Source organism: Rhinopithecus roxellana, chromosome 9 (genome assembly GCF_007565055.1).
Source record: "Rhinopithecus roxellana isolate Shanxi Qingling chromosome 9, ASM756505v1, whole genome shotgun sequence".
NCBI classification, from domain to species: Eukaryota; Metazoa; Chordata; class Mammalia; order Primates; family Cercopithecidae; genus Rhinopithecus; species Rhinopithecus roxellana.
In genome coordinates, this window is record NC_044557.1 from 96,415,353 (window position 1) to 96,442,988 (window position 27,636).

Below are 27,636 nucleotides of genomic sequence, written 5' to 3' on the forward strand. Positions count from 1 at the left end.
CCAGGATGGAGTGCAGTGGCGTGATCTCGGCTCACTGCAACCTCCACCTTCCGGGTTCAAGCGATTCTTCTGCCTCAGCCTCCCGAGTAGCTGGGATTACAGGCACACACCACCATACTTGGCTAATTTGTTTTTGTATTTTTAGTAGAGACAGGGTTTTACCATGTTGGCTAGCCTGGTCTCAAACTCCTAACCTCAAGTGATCCGCCCACCTCGGCCTCCCAAAGTGCTGAGATTACAGGCATGAGCCATTGCACTTGGCTCTAAGACAAATTTTTAAATGTGTGCTCTATGAATGGAGCACATTATGTGTAGAACTTGTAACAAAATTAATTCCCAAATCCAGTTTTGACATTTAAAGTTTTTATAAATCTGCTCTTGAGTATTGGATTAACTTTTTGGCAGTTGGTGATAATGACTGTGGAGCTAGTAGATACATGTGTAGTGATACAGAATTTTATTTGCAATCATATGAGGACTGATCCCCACTGCAAGCTTAGTTTTATGCTAATAAAGGAATAACCACCTTTGTTCTTTTGCATTTCAGAATTTGGTCCCAGTTCCTGTTGAAAATATCTCAGGATCCAGCTTCATTGAAGGGTTACAAGGTTGAATTCACAAATTCTGAAGTATTTCTCTCCTGCTAGTGTAGGTCACATCCCATTATTAGGAACTCCTCTGACACCTGCATTTTTCTTGTAGCATGATTTTATATGGTGCATACATGGTTCAAAATCATATTTAGAGATGTAACAGCTCTAGGAGACTGTATAGATTACACTTACTTTTTAAAAGATTGAAGTTTAATCTCTGGTGGTAGGGAGCCACTAAAGGGTTTGGACTTCAGAGTGGCACAGTGAGACAAATTTTAGGAAGAGCAACACACTAGTTCAGTGGAAATTTGATGCTTGAAAAAGGTAATGTGCTTAAATTAGGTGATAAACTGGATTGCTTGATGAAATTATATAAATGAAGTGTTATTGTACAAGGTTTTAAGAAATTTAAACTTAAATTTTTAAGTGGCATAAAAGGAAAGTGTTAACAGTGGCTGAGTGGTAAGGTTGAGGATTTTTATTTTCTTCCTGCTTTTCACGGAAAATTTAGAAAATACAAAGTACGAAATAAGGTGTTAAAACGGGTGGAACTCTTGTATTCTGAGTTTGACCCTAAGTCAACAGATGCACATTTCTAAAGTGAGTTTTAAGGACACCCTGCGGGTGTTCAAAAGAGAGCCAGAAAATGGATCTTGTGACTTCTAATACCTATCCATCTGTTGTAAAAGGTTTCATTCAGAAAGTTGGAAATTGGAAAAGAGTTTTTGACACATGTTGGAAATTGGAAAAGTTTTTTAACTCAGTTGTTGGTATTCTAGGAGTCTTTCCTAACCTCTTTCCCCCATCTTTGTGGGAGGGATGGGAAGTACTCCCCCTCCAGTAAAGATAGAAGGGCTTTATAGTGACCGCTTGGGGGACTTAATATGTAACTTCTGCAATTTGGGGAACACAGTGGATTGATGTCTCTCTAACTGATACCTGGAGCTTTTCAAGGGTGAAAGAGAGACTATGCTTTGGCAGCACAGCAAAAGAAAGCAAGGTTGCTGTGTGGATGGACTGCCAGTCCTCCCAAAGTTTTTTGGACTGATATCTGTTTCCCATAGATCACATGAGGGCTACCTGAGAGAAGTGAGACCACATAAGGGAAAACCCAAACAAAAGAGTAGAGTATAAGAGGGACAGGATGGAGGCTGGATTCCCAGAGGAGATGCATTACAGGAATTGGTGTGAGAGCTCCCAACTTTCAAGGAACCCCTGAAAGCATTCCCGAACAAAATCAGCTTTAAACTTTATTATTATTATTATTATTATTACTATTATTATTATTATTTTTGGGACGGAGTCTCCCTTTGTCACCCAGGCTGGACTGCAGTGGCATGACCTTGGCTCACTGCAACCTCCCTGGTTTAAGCAATTCTTGTGCCTCAGCCTCCTGAGTAGCTGGGACTACAGGTGCACACCACCATGCCTGGCTAATTTTTGTATTTTTTAGTAGAGGTGGGGTTTCACCATGTTGGCCAGGCTGGTCTAGAACTCCTGACCTCAGGTGATCCATCAGCCTTGGCCTCCCAAAGTGCGGGGATTACAGCCGTGAGCCCCCGCACCCGGCCTGAACATATTTTGAGTCATGAAGGTGTCTAAGCTCTCTGATAGCACATGATTGCCCCACCCAGGGTTAACAAGGTGGAAAGGAGAGGGGTAAAAGCATAATGCTTTTGTACTGTGTAGGGCTGAGCTGGGAAAGCAGAGAAACTAACTTCAAATGAGAAAAAATTGACGATTATACTAAGGATCTTTCAGTCACTGCAGCCTCGACTTCTCAGGCCTGAGCCATCCTCCCACATCAGCCTCCTAAGTAACTGGGACTATAGGCATGCACCACCGCATCTGGCTAATTTTTTATTTTTTTAAATTTTTTTGTAGAGACAGGTTCTCCCTGTGTTGCCCAGGCTGGTCTCCAGCTCCTGGGATTAAGTGATCCTCTGCCTCAGCCTCCCAGACTGTTGCAAGGATTACAGGTGTGAGCCACTATGCCCAGCTGGATCTTTCGGTTTTAGAAGATTGTTTTTATAACTTGGGAGTGAACAAAGTCATGATCATTAGCCTAAATGAAAGTTCAGGGACATTAACTATGGCTACAGAGTAACTTTAAAGGCTAGTTGTGGACAAAAAATTGCTTTTTATAGTTACATCCCACAGATTCAGCTTGTTCAGTGTAATGGTTACAATTGTTTTTCTAATAAAAAAAGTAATGAGAATGAATTTTTAGAAGAATGTGCTCATGGAGGCATTTTGTTGTGAATAAAGTGGCATCAACTTTGGAATAGGCAGATCTGTTCCGGAAACAAATCTACCCCTTATTGACACTGACCTCTTACTAGCACTGATGTGAGGTAAGTAAACCCCTTCCCCCCGCTGCCTTTTCTTTTTGAGGCAGGTCTCACTCTGTTGCTCAGGCTGCAGTGTGGTGGTGTGATCGTAGCTCCCTGCAGTCTTGACCTGGTCTCAAGCAGTCCTCCCATCTCAGCCTCATGAGTAGCTGGGACAGCAGACATATACAACCATGCCTGGCTAATTTTTTTTTTTTTGGTAGAGATAGAATCTTGCTATTGCCCAGGCTGGTCTCAAATTTCTAGGCTCAAACAGTCCTCCTGCCTCAGCCTTGCAGTGTTGGGGATACAGGCACGAGCTACTGCAGCTGGCCTAAACCAGTTTTTGAAATTCATTTTCCTCATTTACTTTTTGTAAAATGGTAACATCACCGGTTCTGCAGTGTTTTACAAAAAAAATTATCGTCTATAGCAGAATGCATGGTATATACTAGATATTCACACGTTAGTACTTTTTTCCTCCTCAAAGCAAATATTCCCTATTAAGTGTTTTTACTCTTTTTCATGTTTTACTTCTTCAGAATGTATTCCTTAAAAATACTAAATGGAGGTAAGGAGTTTAGTACATAAATGGTGTACTATTAAGGATGTAAGAAATGTTTAATCTTTATTATAGCCAAAAATTCTACTTTTGATTTGAAATGTGAAAAGTTTTCAGAAAGAATGAAAAGTAGTTTTACTGACATGTGTAAGGAAAGTGTATGAAATAAGAAACTAAAGGTAGACTTGGCTGGGTGCGGTGGATCACCTGAGGCCGGGAGTTTGAGATCAGCCAGGCCTACGTAGTGAAACTCTGTCTCTACTAAAAATACAAAAATGAGCTGGGCGTGGTGGTGGGCGCCTGTAATCCCAGCTACTCAGGAGGCTGAGGCATGAGAATCGCTTGAACCTGGGAGGCAGAGGTTGCATTGATCCAAGATCGTGCCATTACACTCCAGCCTGGGTGACAAGAGCGAAACTCTGTCTCAAACATACATACGTACATACATAAATGTAGACTTAGGTGGAGATTTTTTTCTTTTTCTTTTTTTTGAGAGAGAGTTTCACTCTTGTTGCCCAGGCTGAAGTGCAATGGCGCGATACCGGCTCACTGCAACCTCCGCCTTCCAGGTTCAAGCGATTCTTCTGCCTCAGCCTCCCAAGTAGCTGGGATTACAGGCATGTGCCACCACGCCCTGCTAATTTTTTTTTTTTTTTTTTTTAATTTATTGGAGACGGGGTTTCTCCCTGCTGGTTAGGCTGGTCTCGAACTCCCGACCTCAGGTGATCCGCCCACCTTGGCCTCCCAAAGTGCTGGGATTACAGGTGTGAGCCACCCGACCCGGCCAGAGAATTTTTTCATTACTGTTCTCAGTAGGAGTAGTTTGGAATGTATGAAACAAAATAAAGCATCCTTTTTTTTTTTTTTTTTGAGACGGAGTCTCGCTCTGTCACCCAGGCTGGAGTGCTGTGGCCAGATCTCAGCTCACTGCAAGCTCCGCCTCCCGGGTTCACGCCATTCTCCTGCCTCAGCCTCCCGAGCAGCTGGGACTACAGGCGCCCGCGACCTCGCCCGGCTAATTTTTTTGTATTTTTTAGTAGAGACGGGGTTTCACCGTGTTAGCCAGGATGGTCTCGATCTCCTGACCTCGTGATCCGCCCGTCTCGGCCTCCCAAAGTGCTGGGATTACAGGCTTGAGCCACCGCGCCCGGCCCTTTTTTTTTTTTTGAGATGGAGTCTCACTCTGTCTGTCGCCCAGACTGGAGTGCAGTGGTGCGATCTCAGCTCACTGCAAGCTCCGCCTCCTGGGTTCATGCCATTCTCCTGCCTCAGCCCCCTGAGTAGCCGGGACTATAGGCGCCCGCCACCATGCCTGGCTAGTTTTTTGTATTTTTAGTTGAGACGGGGTTTCACCGTGTTAGCCAGGCTGGTGTCGATCTCCTGACCTCGTGATCCACCCGCCTCAGCCTCCCAAAGTGCTGGGATTACAGGCGTGAGCCACCGCACCCGGCTAAAATAAAGCATCTTGTTACAGAGAGAACACTTTGTAAAAACCAGTGTCAGTCTTGTGTTCTAATATTCTCAAAAAATTTTTTTAGTTCTCTATTTTATTTTATGTTATTTTATTTTGTTATGTTATTTTATTTTATGTTGTTTTGTTTTATTGTATTTTATGTTTATGTTATTTTATTTTATGTTATGTTATTTTGTTATTTTATTTTATGTTGTTATGTTATTTTATGTATGTTATGTTATTTTATTTTATTTATGATTTTTTTTTTTTTTTTTTGAGACGGAGTCTTGCTCTGTTGCCCAGGCTGGAGTGCAGTGGAACGATCTCGGCTCACTGCAAACTCCGCCTCCGGGGTTCTCTCCATTCTCCTGCCTCAGCCTCTGGAGTAGCTGGGACTACAGGCGCCCGCCACCACGTCCGGCTAATTTTTTTTTTTTTTTTTTTGTATTTTTAGTAGAGATGGGGTTTCACCGTGTTAGCCAGGATGGTCTTGATTTCCTGACCTCGTGATCTGCCCGTCTCGGCCTCCCAGTGCTGGGATTACAGGCGTGAGCCACCGTGACCAGCCTTTATTTGATATTTTTAAAATGATCTTGGTGTTTTGTCATCTTTTCTGGATGTTCTACTTTTATATTAATGTTCAAATTTTATGTTTTGAAACTTTAAGTTTTCTTTTTAATTACCCTGGGACCTCTTAAATATCTCAAAAAACTGATCTATACAATCTTTAATTTTTGAATATCTTTATTATCTGTGTTTATACTCCAGAGTTATATTTGTAACATAAATTCTGCTTGTTTGTAGGAATGGCTTTAAATTGGGAAGGGAATTACAGTTAGTTTTCTATTTGAGACCAGAATATTCTTTATAATTCATTAACGAGTCCTCGGTTGCAAATAGCAGAACCTGACTAGGTAATTTGGATATGAAAGGAATTAATTGGGATGATGACAGGTAGGTTATAGAATTGATGGAGAGAGTGGGAATCCAGGTTCACAAAATCAGCAATAACCAGAGGCAGCTGAGCAGCAAGAAAATACTGCCCAGATTATGTTACCATAACAGTGTGGTTAGTGCACTGTGGCCACTGGTCTCTTACTGTTGCCATTGTGAACCATTTCAAGTGTCCTTGGTCTTTGGATATGAAGTCCTGGGGTGTAGATAAAGTATTTGTGATCTGACCTCTTCCCTGAACTCTGTACTTCTGTATCTGTCGTTGCCTTCTCAACATCTTCAGATTGGTGGCTCATAAGCCTCTCAAATTTAACATGTCCAAAACTGAACTCCTCTTCTTATTTTAATCTTCACACCTGCTCATTTTCATCCAGGCAAGCTGTCTGATAGAAAATATTTCATAATCAAAATTTGTCTGCTTTGTTTCCTGTTAAATAGAATCAAGTTATATATACCCGACAAGTTTTATTACATAGGGTAATGTTGAATACATCCCATTGCCTTACATCTTCAGGCATATTAATGTCTGTCACATTTTTGGTGATACTAAATTTTATCCCTCAATTAAATGGTGTCAACCAGCCTGGGCAACATGCTGAAACCTTGTCTCTACAAAAAAAAATACAAAAATTAGCCAAGAGTGGTGGTGTGATCCTGGGAGATTAAGGCTGCTGTGAACTGTGATCGTGCCACCGCACTCCAGTCTAGGCGAGAGAGTGAGACCTTGTAAAAGGTCTCGGTTTGGTGATACTTTCAAACCGTGTGAATATCTGTTTGCCCAAAACTTTTCACTGAATAGCCTAACATAGGAGAGGACACTCAAATAATGGCTGTTAATGTATATCTGAATAATAGCTATTATTATCAAGAAGTTAGGGAAGAAGAAAACCTTCCTGTTTTAGTTTCAGTTTTTAATAGTATAGAGGAAAGATAAGTAAATTATTATGAATCTCAAATTCTGAAAAGCGTTAACAGTCCTTCTCCAATATGGACTGCAAAGGTGACAAATGATGGCTATATACAATTTAACTTTTTTTAAATAGATAAGACTCATGTCTGAGTAAAAGGTGCATTAGGAAGGAGACTGAAAGATGGCTAAAATAAATATTGATCTGTTCACTTCAGTGATCAGTACTTTCTCATACATCATTTAGCATAGATCAACATTTTTCTCCATTTTTGTAGTTTTAGTACTTACAATTTTCTTCCTGTTCTTGCACTTTAATATTTTTTCTGTTAATTCAAGGAAGCAAGGTCTACTTCCCAAATGACTAAAAATTGTCTCTTGTTTTAAGAAATCTATCTCTGTAGATGAAATAAATTCCTAGATACTACAAATACTAAACTAAACAATAAAATCTAGAATATGTAAGTGCTCCTACATTTGGTGGAAATCAAATGAAAGGGGAAACGGGGAATTTCTAAAATGTACAGGTTTTTGTAAGGTGTTAAATTAGCAAATGAGTAGGGTAACAGAAAGTAAAACATCCAGGATGTTATGAGTTAATGGTTTCAGAATTTATTTTAAAATTGTATTTCGTTTATTTTTTCCAGTCTGAAATACCTAGGTAAAAATTACTGATGATACAGAAGTCTGTCACATAGCAGTTGAAGTACAGTTATGGCAGTCATTCTGTTTGTGGGTGACTATGTTGAAAATCATTTAAACTAAGAAGTTTAAGTCTAGGAAATAAAGTCAAAATCTGAAAATACTGAATGTTTTCTACTTAATTATCTCTGTGAAACTTCTCAATGTTAGGAAAAATATAGTTCTACTGAAGAATTATGAACTCTTTTGAGAAATGAACCTATCTGATATGATATATTTATAGTTGAGTGTATTGATGTCTTGTCTGTTGAACCCATTAGATTCCATGTTGCTACTAATGAGCACTTGGGAGAAAAGCTCATAAGACATGGTAAGGTCGTTTTTAAAAGAGGGGAAGATAGACAAGAAAGAACCACTTCATAGGACATTTAACAGGCTGGACTTAATGTGTATTAAAGATAAAGGTTTACTACATAAATATATACTCTGACCATGAAAGAGTAAGTTTTAGAATAGTACATGTTTTTTTTTTGAAAGTGTTTTCCCCTGATTTGGTTTGTAAGTTCAGACTTGATAGTCCAAATTTGGAATTATATACACTATCCAATAAGTAGAAATAGCAGAAGGGCAAACAGATTAAGGTTCTTACATAGATAGCAAATGGGATAGAAATTATTGAAGAAATCAGTGCGGTTTTGTATTTATTAGGACTAAAAAATCTTACCTGGTGTTCTTCTGAATTCTTGGAGTTGCCTTAGTCTCAGTTTAATAAAGCCTTTTTCTTAAGGATTTTAGTATTATTTTATTATGTTACCCCATTGTTAACAATCATAGGTAGTAATTAAAATGCTTCTTATAGGAGAAGATTTTCCTTCTCCAGTTTAGTGTAAATGCTAACGTAAATCCTAAAATTAAGTTATTTGACTTAATTTGAAGCATATAAAAATATCTTTGGAAGTTGTTAGTACTGGTGTTTTTTTTTTTAAGTATATAAGGCACCCAGATATCTCACTTCTCTAGCTTTCTCTGACATTCTTCTCTAGACATAATTAAATTACTCCTTCATCTGTTTTCCCATAGCAATTTAACCACAGAACTCTAGCATAGCATTTTATTTAATTGTACTGTATTGTAGTAATTTGTTTACATGTCATAGAATATGAGCTTTATGAGGACAGGTCTTGTTTTTACACAGCATTTTGTACTTTGCCATACATAGAATATCTGTCCTGTTGGGAGTCTAACTGATCTTTGTTGAGTTTTGAGGACATTTTTAACATGTGACGAAGTATTTTTCATAGTCTTAAAATCTGTTGTTTTATTGCTACCAAGACATGCAGTAATATATATTACCACATATCAGATATATAGTATCTCTCCAAAGTGGTTATCTATGCCTATTGTTGCAACTGAGTTTTATCAGTCCAGAAAAACTGTATCTATCTGTAGGCTGGGTGAGCACGGTGGCTCACACCCATAATCCCAGCACTTTGGAAGGCCGAAGCCAATCACTTGAGGTCAGGCGTTCAAGACAAGCCTGGCCAACATGGCAAAAACCCATGTCTTAAAAAAAAAAATAAAATAATTTAAAAACTGTATCTGTAAAACCATGGTGGACACACCTTAGAGCATTTCATTTGAAGTCTCTTTATTTAATTTTTAATAGGAGAAATTTTATCAGTTTTCTGCTAATGATATATTGACCTCTCCTTATCTCTCTTTTCCCCAAACAATCATGTTAGCAGAATAACAGCCTTTTGGAACCTTAACTTTAGATGAGTTGCATTTATTCTAATATACTTGCATCATTTATCTTGTTTGTTTATTCACTCATTCAGCATCTATGCTTTGGAGACTGTGATGTGTCAGGCATTGTGCTTAGTGCAGAGCTGAGTATAATAGCAATGAACAGGCTGTGATAGCCACTTTGAGTCATGGGAAGGGGTCCAGCGTTTTGATGAGTGATATGATGTGCTGTGGGGCCTGTTGAGAAGATTTTTAACTCACATATGGAATATACCTTTCTCTCACACTGTCCTATTCTCTAAATTTCTATTGTAATTGTAGTCTGTAACAACACTTCGGTGTTGACAGCATTATTATGAATTTGTTACTTTTTATATATGCAAGTATTATTTCCACAGGAAGTCATTAACTGCTTTCAGGATAAAGATTGTTGTTTTCTTTTTTCAACCCTTAGAAAATGTAAAAAGCATTCTTAGTGTGCAGGGAGAACGAAAAGCCATGGGATTAGGCATGATCTGTGGGTGGTTTGCAGACCCTTGCTTTAGATAGACACAGCAATATCATCATATCTGGGATTGGTCACTTTTCTATGTAAAGTTTCTTAATCTGGGATTGGGCAATCCTGGCTATATATTAGAAACATTGTGTGGCTTCTTAAACAAATACCATGGCGTGCCATAGACTTGGTGAGTAAGAATCTGTTGTGGTAGCTCTGTGGCATGCATAGTTAAAAACTAGTTAAAAACAGGGTGGTGGTGGTCCATCGATGATTGTGGTGGGCAGCCATTATTGATAGTACGTACTGGCCAGTGGTCACTCGTAACACGTGAAAATGAAGTAATACGAGGTGGGATAGATTTTCTTTTTCCAATTTTTTTGTTATTAGATCACTGCAGTAGTAGGGTGGATTTTCTAATAGAACTAGAGCTGAAGTATTTAAATAAATAATTAAATTTCTTAAAAAGTTGTTTTAACAATACATAAAAAAGACTTTTTTTCTTTTTTGAGATGGAGTCTCACTCTGTCACCCAGGCTGGAGTGCAGTGGTGCGATCTCGGCTCATTGCAACCTCCGCCTCCCAGGTTCAAGCGATTCCCCTGCCTCAGCCTCCTGACCTAGCTGGAATTACAGGCATGCGCCACCACACCTGGCTAATTTTTGTAGTTTTAGTAGAGACAGGGTTTCACCATGTTGGTCAGGCTGGTCTCAAACTCCTGACCTCATGATCCTCCCGCCTCTGCCTCCCAGAGTGCTGGGGTTACAGGCGTGAGCCACTGCGCCTGGCCAAGATATTTAAGTGAAATCTTGGTAATTTTTTTTAAAGAATTGAGTCAGCCTGAGATCTCTGTGTCTTGTGCCATTACAATTACAGATATAGACTAATGGAAGGATGATGTGTGGATATGTGATCAGGTTTCTGCATTAGAAGGATTAGTCTAATAACATTATGGAGAATGAATTAGCAAAGGTTAGAGTTGGAGCAGTGAGACCCAAATAGGCTATAGTAGGAGTCCTAGCTTGAACTGCTAGTTCAGTGGTTGTGTGTGTAGAGATCTTCAGGAAATAGAATGGTCAGTTTTTCAGGTCCTAAGTACAGGTAAGAATAATGACTGGTGTTTTCTAACTTGGATGGATGAATGGTATTGGTATGTATTAATACATAAACTTTTTTCATATCAGTGCTTAAATCTTAAACATTTTGGTATTTCTAGAACCTAGTACAATATCTGCCACATGGTGGATATTTAATCTGTGTTGCTAATGATAGCCACAACTAAGTGAATGTTTGTGATTTTTCCTAAGCACTAAACATGCATTCTCATTGAATCTTATTTAATGCTTGCAACAGTGCTGTAAGGTCTGTTAACTCCGTTAGACAAATGAGGAAACTGATGCTTACTAGCTGTATGATCCTGAGTTATGGTAATTGTCAGAACTAGGATTCAAACTGGTATTTGACTGGTTTCAAAGCCTCTAGACTAAAACTTTTCTACCTATATATGCTATGCTGTTTCCCTTTGTTGTAACATACTTAAGCACTGCGTATTAAGTAGGGTACAGAAGACTTGAGAAACAAATTTTATCTTCCCCCAGTTATACAACTAACATCTGCAACCAATGAGTAGCAGTGTACTATTGGATGAAAATGCTTTAGAATTATGGGGATTGATGTGGGCTGGAGTCCTCGGGAAAAGCCTGTTGAAAGTAGGAATAGCTTTAAATTGGCCTTTTAAGGATAAGAACCTTTTTAGAAGGAAGAAAGGAATGCCTTTTTAGGAGGAGGAAACAGATTTCAGGACTGGAATGGACATAGGCTGTTAGGGGGCTCTGCTCTAATAGCATGTTTATTAGGAGTAGCCTGAAATCAGAATGGATATTCATTCCTAAGTGTGCCAGTTTGAGAATGTATCCTGAAAAGTGTTGGGAGCTATTAGAAGTTTTTTTTTTCTTTAATAGAGCAGTGATGAGATAAAATTAGTGTCTCTTACAGTGCTTGACTAATATTAGATTCTCAGGTATTTGTGTGATAGAAATAAAATGGAGAGAGAACTACAGAAGTAGGTTAACCATTTAGGAGATTATTGCAGCAGTTAGGAGTGAGAGCATAAAAACCTGAGCTACGGAAATGACAAAGAATAAGTATGAATTTAGGAGAAATGGAAAGCAAAGCAATAGAAACCTTTTTAGAAGAAAGTTGGATAGAATTTCATTTCAGAAGAAAGTAGAAGATTTGCATTTTATTACTGACTCTGCCCAAATTTAACCTTTCTGGGTCTCAGCTTTCCCATTTGTGAAATGGAATTGGGATAGGATATGATTTTAAATTGAAATCATAAAGCTTATTTTTAGCTTTAAAACTTTTGCCTCTATGGGCTTTTCTTTTATTGAACTGTTTCAGAGATCACCTGTATACCAGATTTCAAAGTTAAAATATAAATACGAATGTAATAGGATGTCTTAAGTTCTAAAGGTCTGAAATTATGGGCTTCATAAAAGACCGTGTTGATGTAAGTACTAATAAGTTGTTAAGTGCTAATTAAATTAGGGTTCTTATAGGAAATTTTGATGCACTAAAGTTCTAAGTGTGTTTTCGTAGAAGATGAGTGAGATAGTTCTTCTGGAGACTCTAGGCATTAGATCCTCTAGATTACAGAGTAAATACATACATTAGAGTAACGTGGATCTTGGAAAATGCAGTTTCTCAGGCTTGACCCACAAAATTTAGTGGGTTGTGGCAAGCCCGAGAATCCACATTTTTGGCAGATGCAGATGGTCCATGGACCATTTTTAAAAGTTATATGAAGCATACAGTTTGTTGAGCTTCAACATAGTTAATCACCCATGAAATCATCACCACAATCACGATAATGAACATAATCTCCTTCAAGTTTTTTCCTGACTCCTTCAAATCTGTCCACCCTGCCTGCCCCTAGACCCCAGTCAACCACCTATGCCTTTTCTGTCTTTATAATATTAGTTTGCATTTCCTAGAATCTTACTGTTAATTTTTTTAGAAGTAGGGTCTCACTGTGTTGCTCCGACTTGACTCCTAAAATCTTATATATGAGGAATCATACAATGTATGTTCTTTTATATCTGGCTTCTTCAACTCAGCATAGTGATTTTGAGATTTATACTTAATATTGGATGTGTCAGTAACTTGTTTCTTTTATTCCTGACTAGTATTCCAGCATATGGAAATACTACAGTCTGTCCATTCATTTGCTAATGAGCATTTGGGTTGCTTGCAGTTTGAGACTACTACAAGTAAAGTTGCTATAAACATTAGTGTATGATTCTTTTTATGAGCATAATGCTTTCATTTTTCTTGGATAAATACCTCGATGGAATGACTATTATATGGAAGGTGTATATTTAACTTTTTAAAGTGGCTTTGCACAAGTGTGTAGGAATTCATTTGCACTGTGTTCTCACCAGCACTTGGTATGATCATTTACAGTATTTTTTTTAGCCATCTGGTGTGTTTTCAGTTTGTATTTCTCTAGTGCCTGATGGTGTTGAGCATCTTTTCAAGTGCTTATTTGCAATCCATTTACCTTTGGTGAATTATCTGTTGAAATCTTTTGCCTGTCTTTAAATTCATTTGCTTTCCTTCTTACGTTGTAAAAGTTCTTTATACAGGCAGTTCTCATTTTGTGCTGTGGAATGTAAAAATACTTGTGCAGGCTTAACTTTTGTAAAGCAATCTTAGAAATTATGTTGTTCCATGATTTTTAGAAATTTTCATCAAAACATACTCTCATTGTTGCAAAGTGTATAGGGAAATGGATAAAATAGTAAAACTAGTATTTACTTAGTACAGTTTAATTAAACCTTGAGAATTAAAGTGTTTTATTTCTTTGTAAAAATCTTTTCAAGAGTGATTGGAACTGTGCCTGGTTTCTTCTTCCCTGTTGTATAGTGTGGAGTGAGCATCATTTGTAGGCCTTGGACAAGTTGATAATACTTGTAAGTTTGGATCAGCTTCAAACATTTTATCCATTACACCATGAATATCAAGAAGTATATGTAAGAATTCCTTTAATGTGAAGGTTTCTTGCTGGCATGACTTCCTCTGAGACATTGTCATCCTTTTCACCATAACCACTCTCTTCTTTTATGTTGATCAGTTTACCTTCAGAAAGTTCCTCTGGCTGCATGTTTAGTCTCCCTGTTGGCAGCAGTGTCAGCATTCTCACAGTCAACTCTTTCTTTTGCAACTCCATTAATATTCCATTAGAATTTTATTTCCAGCATTATCGCTTTTGTTCTTTGCTTCACTTTCATCTTTGTTGGCAAATCCTCTCCTTCAGTTACCCATTTTTAAAAAAAAGTATCTCATGGGTTTGTCACTGGGGGACAGGAAGTAACACAGCTACATGCTCTGCAGTCTGTGCATTTAGTGAATAACAGGTGTGCAGTGACCAGTGACTGACTTTAAAAGAAGTGATATGATTGGTCATGGATCAGGTTATAAAAAATTGGAGAAAAGTATAAAACTATAAAGAATTCTATATTTTCAGTATCTTCATTTCTCATTACATTTAAAAAAGACAAAAACTAGACATTTTAGAAAAAGTGTATCTATGGTTATGGTCTGTACAATAGTAATAATAATAATAATAATATCAACTTTTTAATAGAGTCCTTATCTGTCAGGGACAGTTTTAAGTGCTAGATGTATTCTTATTTAATCCTCATAATAACCCAATTAGGTGGTAGATATTACTATTATCCCCACTAGAGAGAGAGAAACTTGTCCAAGGGTGAGCCTCACAGTTTGGCTCCAGAATCTGTGCTTTATTTATACTAGTGCTACTTAAAAGAAACACTGCAAACTAGCACTGGTTCATAAACTGACTGTTCACACATAGTCTGTGAAGAATTGGAATTTGCATTTTGTAAGCTTTTAAAAATTAAAAAAAAATTCTTTTTTACCCCTAGTAATTTCTACACAAGCATTGGATCGTGGTGGCTGGAAAAATACTCTGGCAATTGCTTGTCATTGAAGAATGTGCTTTGGTTTTCTTTAAAAGGATTAGCTAATGAATGCACGTGTATGTATTTTAAATGTTTCAAGAATTGCAATTAATTGAACAACTTCTAGTTCTGATTATTATGGAAAAGCTTTTGCTGTAATTACAACACTGTGGGGAAAGACAAGGTTTATCCCAAGAGCTTCTGCGTATACAGTCATGATCTTGAAAGCGGAGCAGATTCCTGAAAGTCAAGGTATTGCATTGTAGGATTCACTTTTGTGCTGTGTTTTTAAATGTATCAGTTTCTTTAACAGCAGTAGAGAACATTCTTGTTTTCTGTCACCATAAACATGACACACAGATTAGGAATTCACTGAATCATTTTACTTGAACCACTCTTTAATATGCCTTCATTAGTTCATCCTGTTGATTATCATATAGAATTGTTTGAAAAAAATGACCTGCAAGAAAAGAAAGGCCCAGCCTGGGCAACCTAATAAGACCCTGTCTCTAAAATAAAAATAAAGAAAGGCAAATTTTGAAAAACCCGTCTTTGTTTTCATTCAAATGCACCTTCTCTGTTCCTAGTCCTCCCCTTCCCCCAGCCTCAGAGTGCATCTCTGCATCTTTTGAGGTAATTATATGGCTTTTTTCTTTTAATCTGTTAGTGTGGAGAAAACAGTAGGTATTCTGAACCAACCTTGCGCTTCTCAGATAAGCCAAACTTGGTCATAATTTTTTTTAAAAAAAATTTTGTAATTTCAGATAATTGCAGCATAGGACTAGGGGTGGAGAGAGTGGTGCTGGGGGAGTGGTGAAACAAGGTGAGATGCTGGAAAGAATGGTCATTTCAGTGCTAGTGCAATTTGCAACTTCAGATAATTCTGGAGCATATATATATATATAGCAGGATGTATAAATTCAACTATATATTTGATCTTTTATAAAATTGACCCTGGGATAAATTTGTATACACACACACACACACACAACTATAAAGCTTTATTTTCCTTATTACCTCTGTTTGTATTTAACATTCCTTTAAAATTATATGTGTAAATTTTATAAGGGGTTTTGAACATATGGGGTAGATTAAATGAACACCAAAAACTCTATCTTTCCTTTTAACTAGCATTTAATTTTACAGAGTTTGACCTTATAGAACCTCACTTACTTGTTTTCACATAACATATCTTAAACCTGTGGAATCTTTAGGTTAGCACGATTAAAGCACCTGCCATCAAAAATGCATTTTACAGTCTCTCCATGGCTGTGTGTTCCAAAACTTAGCTGAGTTGAAGTATCAGAAAAGTTCCATTGTAGATGGTCAATAATCCGGGCAAGATGTTGACAGTAACCAGGAGATCCAGAAGCAAGAAGGTTCTATATAATGTCCTCAAAGCCTAGTGAGCCTCTTAATCTAGCTCTTGGGCTTTTAATTTAGCCCTTGCCTCAGGTTTTTCAATTATGCTGTTGTAGGTTTTGTTTGTTTTGGTTTTTGTTTTTGTTTTGCACACAGCCAGAGCCAGCTAATGTTTGTATTTTTAGTAAGGAGAGGGTTTCACCGTATTGGTCAGGCTGATTTTGAACCCCTGACCTCGTGATTCACCCACCTTGGCCTCGCAAAGTGTTGGGATTACAGGTGTGAGCCACCGCGCCTGGCCGTGGGTTATGTTTTTAAAGAATCATTTTTAATTTTACAATAAAAGAAGTTAGTGGAAAAGTAGTATTTGTTTCCCAAGAAATCACATTTACAGAAAGGAATATTGTAATAAATATTGAAGAAGATTGTTTCCTGAAAAGTAATTTTCTCCCTCTGTTCCCTTCCTTGTTTCTGTGCCTTCCCCTTCTTTTCCTAATTCCTTATCCTCTAGTCATGACCTTGGACAAACTACTTTTAAAGCCTCTGATTGCTCATCAATGAAAAGGGTTTAATTTTAACCTATTAGATTGACAGGCTTCAGTGAAATATATCATGCAGTACAGTGTCTAAAACATAGGAAGTACTTAGAAAAAGGCAGCCGAGTAGAAAGGGACAGTTTTAAAAGACTATACCTCACTTTATGCATTTATATTGAATATCTGATCAAGGAAATTCAGATTTGATAGTTACCTCCTTGAAAATACATAAGGCCTTGATAGAAAATAGGAAGGACTAAGTTACACAATTGTGGAGAAAAAAATAGTTGGCCTCAGTAGTTAAAAAAACAATGGGAGAGAGGCCGGGCAACGTGGCTCATGCCTATAATTCCAGTGCTTTTGGAGACCACGTAGGGAGAACACCTTGAGGCCAGGAGTTCAAAGTTACAGTGAGCTATGGTTATACGACTGCATTCCAGCCTGGGTGACAGAGCGAGACCCTGTTTCTTTTTGTTTTTAGAATTAGGTTCTTGCTTTGTCGCCCATGTTGGAGTGCAGTAGCACTCATAGCCCACTGTAGCCTTGAACTCTTGGGCTTAAGCCATCCTCCTGTCTCAGCCACACATGTAGTATGTTACTAGACCTGGCTGTTCATTTTATTGTTTTTATGTATATGGGTCTTGCTGTGTTGTCTCGTCTGTTCTCAAACTCCTGATCTCAAGTGATCCTCCCACCTCAGCCTCCTGAAGTGTTGGAATTACAGGCATGAGCCACTGCACCTGGCCCCTGTCTCTTAAAAAAAAAAAAAAGACACCACTTGTCAAGGATGCTGTGAAGTTGGCCAGTGCATCATTCTGATGGTAATGTTAATTAGAATGTATCTTTGGATGGCGATTTGGCACTAGGTATAAAGACCTTGATGTATCCTAAACATTTTTAAGTTATTTCAACAAAGATTTATGTTCATAGCTAAGATAATTATTCAAGGTGTTCACATGGCCCTCTGCACAAGGGGTGCCACACCTGTGGGTATATCAGGCATGAGATAGACATGTCACATTTGAGAAGATTGTCTGGTGAATGGAGCGATTCTGGGCCTTCTGGCCACATCTTGGAGCCAGGAGTTCAAGGTTACAGCAAGTTGCCTGGTACATAAACGCATACTGGCACCTATGGCATGCCAAGACTCTGGAGAGCTCCTGTGAGGATACTGTCCATGCAAGTGGTTACAGCATGGTCTTGTCCAGACTGAGCTCCAGACTCCAGGCATCCCCTGAGGTGATTCCTTTCACTTAACTTGCCCACCACTCCAGTCTGACAGAAACTGATCTGGTAGTCTCATTTGAGAAATTTGGGGCAGGGGTGCTTGGCACTGGCTTAGGTATATTTTTGTGCGTTAATGTTCAGGGATTATGTTTGTCAGTAGGCAAGAGTGTGACCCTTGTGTGCAGGGACATGTGTATGCACAGCCAGGGTGTTTGCTTGCCGGGGTTCTTAAACCCCAACCCAGGCAGAGCTATATTGTGTCTTGTTGAGGTTGTGCAATAAAGTAGTAGTTCATAAACATTTTTATATTAGACTGGGATAACTTTTTCTAATCTCACAAAGTCTTTATGTGCTTATGGAAGTCTTGGGCATAGCATTGTTTATAAGAGCAAAAGGTTAGAAAAACTTGAATATCCAACAGTGAGAAAATGCTTGAAAAAATGTGGTATAACCATATGATGAGTTGGTATGTAAAGACTAAAAGTGGTATTTTGGCAGAGTTTTTAATCATGTGAAAATATTGCTCATGATATCAATGATGAAAAGCAGTACAAATACAAAGAAATGGTGTTAAATCGTATAAAAATATACATAAAAGAAATTAGAGGAGAATAAATTGTTAAAGCTTGGTTGTGGGATTATAGGTAGTGGTGCTTGTTTCTTTCCACTTTCTTTATGTATTTTTTATAGTGAATGTGTTTTACCCTTATAATAAAGGGGAAAATTAAGATTGTAAGAAATTTTTAGACTCTACAAAAATCAAGTCATGTTCTGAAAACCTGGCATTACCTAGGCAACCATTACTGGCAATTTACTTTTTCCTGGAGGTAATTTAAAAAAAAGGTTTAGAGATAATGAGAAATGTTGGTATTTCAGATCTTCTGGAGCATGGGTTTACAACAGAGATTAAGAATTTCTTGGCCGGGCATGGTCCAGGCTCATGCCTGTGATCCCAGCACTTTGGGAGGCTGAGATGGGAGGATTGTTTGAGGCCAGGAGTTCGAGACCAACCTGGTCAATATAGCAAGACCCCATCTCTATTTTATTTAGAAATGTTTTTTAAAAATCTTTATAAAAAAGAATTTATTGATACTGTATTAATACTTAGTATTAATATTTGCACAATATCAAGATTTATATGTATCACATATGCCTTGATATTTGTTTTTATATAGAAAATGTAGTTCTAGGTATATCAAGGAGGGAGGCTCTTAATGTAACCATTGTACTTTCTTCTGATCAAACTATTTTGTGACAGTAAGCATGGTGTAGGATGACATAGAGGAAGCCTCAGGTGTTTGAGTTCTGGTGCGTGTTAGACATGGTTTTCTTAATAGTACTATACTTGAGATTTAGTGTCAGTAGAGAGATACACATTATTGTAATTTTAATATTAAATACAAAAGGTAATGACCATGTTCACCAAAACTAGCAATTCCATTAATCTACACACTTTGAGTTCATTTTTGCTCTTTTACAAAGGAAAAGGATGCATAGATAACCTAATTTAAATAAGTGGAAATCTGCATTTTACAAATAAAGCATGCTCAAATAACTTAAATAATTGGAAATGCAACCCAAGTCTATCTCATTTCAGAACCAGTTCTCTAAACTATTTTATTGTATTTGCTTTTTATTATTAGGGAGTATACATTTTTTTCATAATTTATTGTTTTGCCTCCCTGTTACAAATTATCAAGTTATTTTTTTCTGTTGTCTTCATGTGATTTATATACACTCCCATGAACTATTTTAAGACATTTTGTTATCCTTTATCTTTAATTTTTACATGATTGATCTTTCCATTTTAAATTTCTTATAGTGCTTTGTATTTTAGCATATTATTCCTCCAAAGATAAGTAAGATTCTTTGTTCTATTTTCTGAGATTTAGTTTTGAGAAATTAAACTCGAATTCATGTGTAATGTATAGTTTGAGAAGGGTCTATCTTAGTTTTCCATGGAGTTATTTCAACACCATTTACTTATTTATTTATTTTTTGAACAGAGTCTCATTCTGTCACCCAGGCTGGAGTGTAATGGCGTGATTTCAGCTCACTGCAGTCTCTACCTCCCAGGTTCAGGCAATTCTTGTGCCTCAGCTTCCCGAGTAGCTGAGATTACAGGCATGCACCACCATGCCCAGTTGATTTTTGTATTTTTAGTAGACACAGGGCTTTGCCGTGTTGACCAGGCTGGTCTCAAACTCCTGACCTTAGGTGATCCACCCGCCTTGGCCTCCCAAAGCGCCTGGCTTATAGGCATGAGCCACTGCACAAGGCCAGCAGTGAGATTTATGTACCATCATATGAAATACTACAAAGCTATAAACATGGTTGACAGAATGGTCTGAAGTCATAACTCATGTCTTGCTGGAGGCAAGTAAAGTTTAGCACTTAACTTGAAGAATGTCTAGGTTTGTAGATTTTAGGTGCCTGGATTGTCCAATTTGAATATTAGTTAATATTTATTACTTATGACCTGATACTTGATTTCTGAGGATGAATACAGTTACAAGTGTTTTATTGTGTCTTGATTTATTAATTAAAATTTTATTTTAGTAGATTAATAATTATTTATTAATTGAATTAATAATTGAATTTTCCCTCATGGTTTTATGCAAAGTAGCCGTGTTTTTTCTGCTATTGTTTATAAAAGTGGTCAGTCAAGCCACTTGTTTTGTTTATTTCTGGGTGCCTGCAGTGGGCCTTAGGGAAGGAAGTTTTATCTTTGGCAGAAAAAGCAAAAAAGTGTTTATTCATTTCACTTCTGGTAATACTGATCCAAGGCAAGCTTTTGAGGAAAATTAGAGCGGTTGGGCTTTGAATGTGACTCCCGTTTGTGAACTAACTCATAGAGAAAAGTGAAAAATTGTAATCCCAGCACTTTGGGAGCCGAGGCGGGCAGATCACGACATCAGGAGATCGAGACCATCCTGGCTAACACGATGAAACCCCGTCTCTACTAAAAATACAAAAAATTAGCCAGGAATGGTGGCGGGCGGCTGTACTCCCAGTCACTTGGGAGGCTGAGACAGGAGAATGGTGTGAACCCGGGAGGCGGAGCTTGCAGTGAGCTGAGATCGCGCCACTGCACTCCAGCCTGGGTGACAGAGCGAGACTCCGTCTCAAAATAAATAATTTATTAAATAAAATAATAAATTGTAGACAATGTGAAGTTCTACAGCAGAAGTCGCAAACTGATGGCTATTCCACGTATAGCCGTTAGACTGTTTCATTTGGCCTATTGAGTGTGTCAGACTTATTTCATTAGTTGCTCATGTCTAAAATCTGTTTCACATGGATATTGAGCTCTGGATCACCTGTATTTTTAGCATGGCATGTTGACAACAGTGGCACCATTTAGATAAACACAACTGTTTGTTTGCCTGGTTAACACTTATCTAAGATGGCCCCAGCCAGCCAACTCCATATGCATTTTTGCAACCTCTCTTCTAGTTTCTTGAATATGAAGTAGTAGTAGATCTGATAATGCTCAGGCAACAGAATCTTCCGCCTTGAGTTAGTAGGAAATAGTAGGCACAAGGATTTTAGGTAGTGAGAGTTTGGGTGGAATATGGGGTGTGCAAGAAAGTGTAGTCGAAATTAAGAAGGAGCATCCAGTGAGGTAGGATGAAAAGGGATTATGGTATCGTGGAAATCAAGTGTATTGACCTAGTTTCACCCACAAAGCAGAAACTGAGACTGGTGCTTTCTTACAGGTAATCGTTTGCATACCTGTTAGCAAGAAACAGAAGTTGAAGGACTGGAACAAGTGAACTAGGAAAGAGGGAACGCCAATCCAAGGGTGCGTTATTGAGCTGCTCACTTTTGTGAGCACCTGGGGCTTGATCCTGAGGAAGCCCTCTGAGAAAGCAATAAAGATAATGCCTTTTGCTGGGAAGAAGGTGGTATTTATTTGCTAGATGCCATCTCTCATTGGTTAAGGGTTGCCCATGGTGTTAACACCTTCAAATTTTCAGGTTTGTTTATGTCTCTGGATAGCTGAAGAATTCCTGTAGACATCTATTGCAAAGCCCCAGAGCAGAAAGTGAACCACAGATAGTACAGTCAGGAGGAGGTACCTCAGCTAGAGTGAAAACATGAGGCTTTTTCCTGATAGAGTGATCCATACCTTCTTCCTGATAGAGTGATCCATACCTTCTTCTCCAAGGGGTTAATGTCTTTATTTGCTTCTTATAACCTTATTTGCAAAGTTATAATATACTCATTCTGAAGATCCCATTTTACCTAAAATTGTGTGTTTGAAATAGTAAAACCAAGCCTGGCATGGTTGCTCATGCCTGTAATTCCAGCACTTTGGGAGGCCAAAGCAGGAAACTCACTTGAGCCCCAGGAATTGGAGATCATCCTGGACAAAATAGCGAGACCCTCTCTCTACAGAAATGAACGAATGAATGAATGAGTGAAATAATAAAACCAATTCTAGAGAGGGCTTTGTGGTTCACTTGAATTTTGCCAGATGTGTCCCTGGCAAATAATAGGTTATTGTCATGGAATAAGGATTTTAGTACCTTGAGTAAAACTGATTATTAATACATTGAAACTGAATGAACTTAAACTGTGATAAGAATATATAAATATGCCTCTTTTGATAGTTGTAGGCCCCTGCTCTAAGACTAAAGAGGAATTACTAACTTTCCTTTTCTTACCCTTTGCTTCATAAGCTATGATGAGATTTGTGTCCTTGTCTTCATACACTTTTTACTCTCTGAGTATATTGACAGTGACAACTGGGTTGTCTTAACCTATTGTTGTTTTCAGGGCTTAATATTGATGCCTTACTCTAAATAGGTCCTCCATAAGTGGTGGTTGAGTTAATCCAAGGAAATAAATAAATATATGTGTGTATGTATAAAGTGTGCATGTGCATGATGGCATTCGTGAACTTGAAAGTTAACTGTAATAAAAACTTGTTTTAAAATATACTAATATTTTAGACTGTCTTCCTTTTTTTTCTTTCTTTAAACAGATAGAAGGACAAGGACAGAATCACCAGCACTGGCTGAAGGTAAATATGTCTTTGGGGGAAATGATTATCCAAATGTAAATAAAAATTATGATTTCAATAAACTACATATAATTTAAGGGAAATGTTCTATACACAATATTGAGGTACTAAAAATGTTGTTAGGAAATATCGATTGGTTAGTTTTTGACTTAGAATAGGACCTGGTGGGGAAAATGTAAATTAATTAGAACTTTTTTTTAACAGCTTTCGTTCAGTAGGAGAGGTATGTGTTTTCCTTTGAATTAAGTCATTTTAGCTGTCACCAGTATAGTTGATCAAGAAAGTTCTAAGCCATAATTTTAGTAGTTTAAAGTATATGTATGTACATATATTTTTTTTTCATTGAAAACAGAAGGGAAGACACTTTACACATAATCTTAAGAATTCTATCCATTATTGGTTTTGGTCCTTTTTTAAAAAAATTTTTTTTAGAAGCAAAGAATCGTTACCATAAAAGGTAGTTGCTGTTAAAGGGTCCTGAGTACTTAAACATTTGTAATTCTGCAATTGTTTTAATTATAACAAGTTATTAAGTATTCAAAACATAATTTTTTTTTTTACAGACAGACTTTTTGTGTTCTGAAGTGAAAATGACTGGCTTAAAATCCCTTTCCATGTTCTTCTTAGTTATAAACAGAGTATATTTTTTCAAAACTAGCTCATCAGGCCAGTCGTGGTGGCTCACCTGAGCCTGGGGTGTCCAGGTTGCAGTGAGCCATGATTGCATCACTGCACTGTAACCTGGGCAACAGAGCCAGACCCTGTCTCAAAAAACAAAAACAAAAGTGGGCGTGGTGGCTCAAGCCCATAATCCCAGCACTTTGGGAGACCAAGGTGGATGGATTACCTACCTGAGGTCAGGAGTTAAGAGACCAGCCTGGCCCACAGCCTGGGCAACAGAGTGAAACTGTGTCAGAAAACAAAAACAATAAAAACAAAAACAAAAATCCAGCCCATCATTTTGTTAGAGCTGGTACAACAGTTACTACTGTGACAGTCCTTCAGAATCGTTATCACCTTGCTTACTCTGTATTTTACAGATCAGAGGTTCTTAATGAGTATTTTTTGTGCCAAGGACCTCTTTGGCAATCTTATGAAGCCTATGAATCCTGCCTCAGAATAATGATTCATGATTGTATGAAGTAAACTACATAGGATTAAGAAGGAAACATTGAATTGAAAAGCCATTAACAAATAGTAATATGTGTGCTTCTTACATTAATATGTGTGTTTCTCATGTTAGAGAATAAGCATTAGGAGTAAATATACTGTGTATCATAATTTTAAATAGATATTGTATGCAAAAATTGTAATATGAAAATACCCATGGTTTCTATTAATGACAAATTCATAGGTTTTCTGATACTACTGTGGTTTGTTACTTATATTCTTGATTGAAGGAATTGTTAATTTTTGTATAGAGTTTAGTGAAAAGGTTCCCATCCATATTCACAGATCCCTGAATTCTCTATGGACCCCCATATTAAGAACCTCAGTTAGTGAAAATTCAGCTAGACCTTTCTGCATCATACTTCAGTAAGTGTAGTTTTTCATATTCTATATAACTAGTCTTAAAGAAGTAGTTACAGGCTGGGCACGGTGGCTCATGCCTGTAATCCTAGCACTTTGGGAGGCCAAGGCAGGTGGATTGAGGTCAGGAGTTTGAGACCAGTTTGGCCAACATGGTGAAACCCTGTGTCTACTCAAAATACAAAAATCAGCCAGGCATGGTAGCACCTGCCTGTTATCCCAGCTACTCAGGAGGCTGAGGCACGAGAATGACTTGAACCGGGAAGGTTGCAGTGAGTGAAGATCTCACCACTGACTCCAGCCTAGGTGACAGAGCTAGACACTGTCTCTCAAAAAAAAAAAAAAAAAAAAAAGTATCCTAATGGTGTAGGCTAGAAGTTTGTGAAATAGCTTTGAAGAAGCTTCTATTTGCTGGTCCATAATAACAGAAACAACAAATTTTGTGGAGAAAGGGAGTAGAAAATAAATGTTGAGCCTTGGCGAGTGCCTGCCTTCAAAGAACATGAAGTAAATATGTAAAAAACAAGTATCAGGGCTGGGTGCGTGGTGGCACACGCCTGTAATTCCAGCACTTTGGGAGGCCGAGGTGAGTGGATCACTAGAGGCCAGGAGTTCGAGACCAGCCTGGCCCTTATGGTGAAATCCAATCTCTACTAAAAATACAAAAATTAACGCACTTGTAATCCCAGCTACCCAGGAGGCTGAAGCACAAGAACCACTTGAGCCCGGGAGGCAGAGGTTGCCATGAGCTTACATCATGCCACTGCACTCCAGCCCAGGCAATAGAATGGGACCTTGTCTCAAAAAAACCGTGTTCCCAAAGCCCAAATATCAGTATGAGACACCAAAATTTTAAGAAGAGAAATGCCATCATTGCCATAGGAAGGATACAAATAGTAGTGCTCTGATAATTGTGTTCTGAAAAAGAAAAAGGTAGAGACTTACAGAAAGTCACCAACTGTTTTGCAGTTCCATCAGTAGTATAAGCTGTATGGTGGTAAGTGTCAGTCTGATCTAGAAAGCGGCTGGAATGATGTCCCTGAATCGCAGTGTTTGCCCAGCAGCTGACAGCTGACTACAAATTGAATGGCAGGTCTGTTGAAGTTTGATGAATGGCAAAAACAGCATTAACAATCATTTTAAAGGGGACATAGTGGGGAACCTGACTTTCGTTTTTGTTTCCTTCATTGTGGTGGTGCTTGATTCTTTTGATGTGATCTGGGCCTGATGCCATGTTTTAAAGAGGTTCTCAAAAGCTGCACTGCCAGAGTCAGTGGATTAAGCCCCACATTTTTACTCATTTGCTGCTTTGTCCAAGTCAACAAGTTTCTCTAGTCTTTATTTCCCTTCTTTCATAAAATTAGGGAGTTTAGCTCATTCAAGTCATTTCACAAACCCTTTAGTCTGGGCTCAGATTTTCTGTCCTTTGTCATCCCCTTTCTCCATTTCTTTTCTCCGTTTTTTTCTCCCAGCGACCTTAGACATGTGGTAGTGAAAGTCTTCAGAATCAAAATGGAGTTACTAATGTTAAGGAAACCCAGGGAAGCTGTGTACAGAGCCAGGGAAGGCTGTGAAGAGTGTTCTCACACTCATATGCTTGATAATGAAAGAGACTACAAAAACCATATCCTTACACAAAGGCCATCACCACCTTACACAAAATAATACTTCTGCAAGGACATCTGCCCAGCATCTGCCTGTTCAGCCTCCAACTAGTGTCACCCTTGTTACCGATCTTTGTAGCTAAGGATATTTATTTCAAAACTATTATATAACCCTTGTTTTTCCTTTGAAGCCTTTGTCTTCCTTTACCTCCCTGAATATGTATGGCATAGTTTACTATGTCATGCATATTCCTGTTGCAATGCTCTGTTCTGAAATAAACATCTTTTCTTTGTTTTACTCTCTCTCTGTTATTTAGGTTGACAGTAAAAATTCAAAATGGTTTAGTGATTTGAACTTTGATTTATATAAACATTTCCTTTTTATATGCTTTGTGAAACTAAAAGCTGTAATAATTAATGGCATACTTAGTTCAAAAAATTTATATGATATGCACATATTGTATTTGGTCCTAATAATGACCTCAACATTTCATTTACAATTAGCTTATTCCACAGTATTAAGAAAACAGGTTTCTTCCTATTTTGTATAAATCAGCCTTTAGAATAAAATGAACTAGCTTTTACAAAATTATTTACAAAGGTATCTGGCCTTGTCATTTGTCATTTGAAAATAATTATGGGACCTGCTTTTTAAATTTACCGAGTGGGATCTCTTTCTGCTGTAAAATTTTACTTCTTTCTGAAGTAAAATTGTATTTTTAAAAAATGATATAATGAAAGGCCAGGCACAGTGGTTCATGCCTGTAATCCCAGCACTTTGGAGGCAGAGGTGGATAGATCGAGATCACCTGAGGTGTCAGGAGTTCGAGATCAGCCTGGTCAACATGGCAAAACTTGGTCTCTATTAAAAATACAAAAATTAGCCAGGCGTGGTGGCACATGCCTGTAATCCCAGCTACTCAGGAGGCTGAGGCACGAGAATCACTTGATTTGGGAGGCAGAAGTTGCAGTGAGCCGAGATCGTGCCACTGCACTCCAGCCTGGGGGACAGAGTGAGACTCTAAAAAAAAAAAAAACAAAAAAAGGCAAAGCAAAAATGTGTGTATTCAGTTATAATTACCTAGGCTGGTCTTGAACTCCTTGGCAACATCAGAATGTAAATGAATGACCTCTGCTGGACTCTTTTTAGCACTGTAAGAGATACTAATTTCTTAATGTGGAAAATTATTCAAGTACATATCTTTAAAATTCTATTACTAAGAGAAGAAAAATATGTTTTTGTATTCTGTTTGGTTATGATAAGCCTGGAGGAGATACATTTAAGATAATGATTTTAATTTTAGTTCTGTTAAATTAAGTTGAAGGAAAACATTTGTGCCCTTCTGTAATTTCCCTTGCATTCAATTCCGTTAGTGTACAAGGCTAGAACAGAAAGACCTGACAAACTGTAGAAAACTGTTTAAGAACATTTCTTAACATGTCTTCTTTTCCTGATAAGCATACTTTTTTCTTTTTAAAATTTATTTTACTTTTAGCTTCTGCGTCCAACCATCCATAACATACTTACAGCTTTTCTTAAAAAAGTTTTTTTCCAGTGAAATTTTTTTTCTAACTTAGAAGTTTTAGTACTAATTTCTTTTAGGAACACTTGAAATTTTTCTTAATTGTTTTTGGATGAATTGTATGTGCCACAGTAAGCATTCATTTATTGACCTAACA

The 27,636-nt window shown here is 37.8% G+C and overlaps 1 protein-coding gene across 20 annotated transcripts in view; it reads left to right on the forward strand.

Moving 5' to 3' along the window:
- The window catches only part of FAM49B (family with sequence similarity 49 member B), a 175,945-nt gene that overhangs the window by 91,035 nt on the left and 57,274 nt on the right, over nucleotides 1-27,636 (forward strand). For 8 of the 20 annotated variants that reach the window (XM_030938035.1, XM_030938048.1, XM_030938047.1 and 5 more), the window contains 2 exons: nucleotides 21,513-21,598; nucleotides 22,784-22,822. The exons of 1 other annotated variant lie outside the window; for it this stretch is intronic. The gene's annotated coding sequence lies outside the window, so the exon portion shown is untranslated. Of the gene's footprint in view, nucleotides 1-547; nucleotides 649-21,512; nucleotides 21,599-22,783; nucleotides 22,823-24,277; nucleotides 24,359-25,426; nucleotides 25,446-27,636 lie in introns of those variants that run through there. 11 more of the 20 variants (XM_030938042.1, XM_030938051.1, XM_030938032.1 and 8 more) reach the window with 6 other exon arrangements.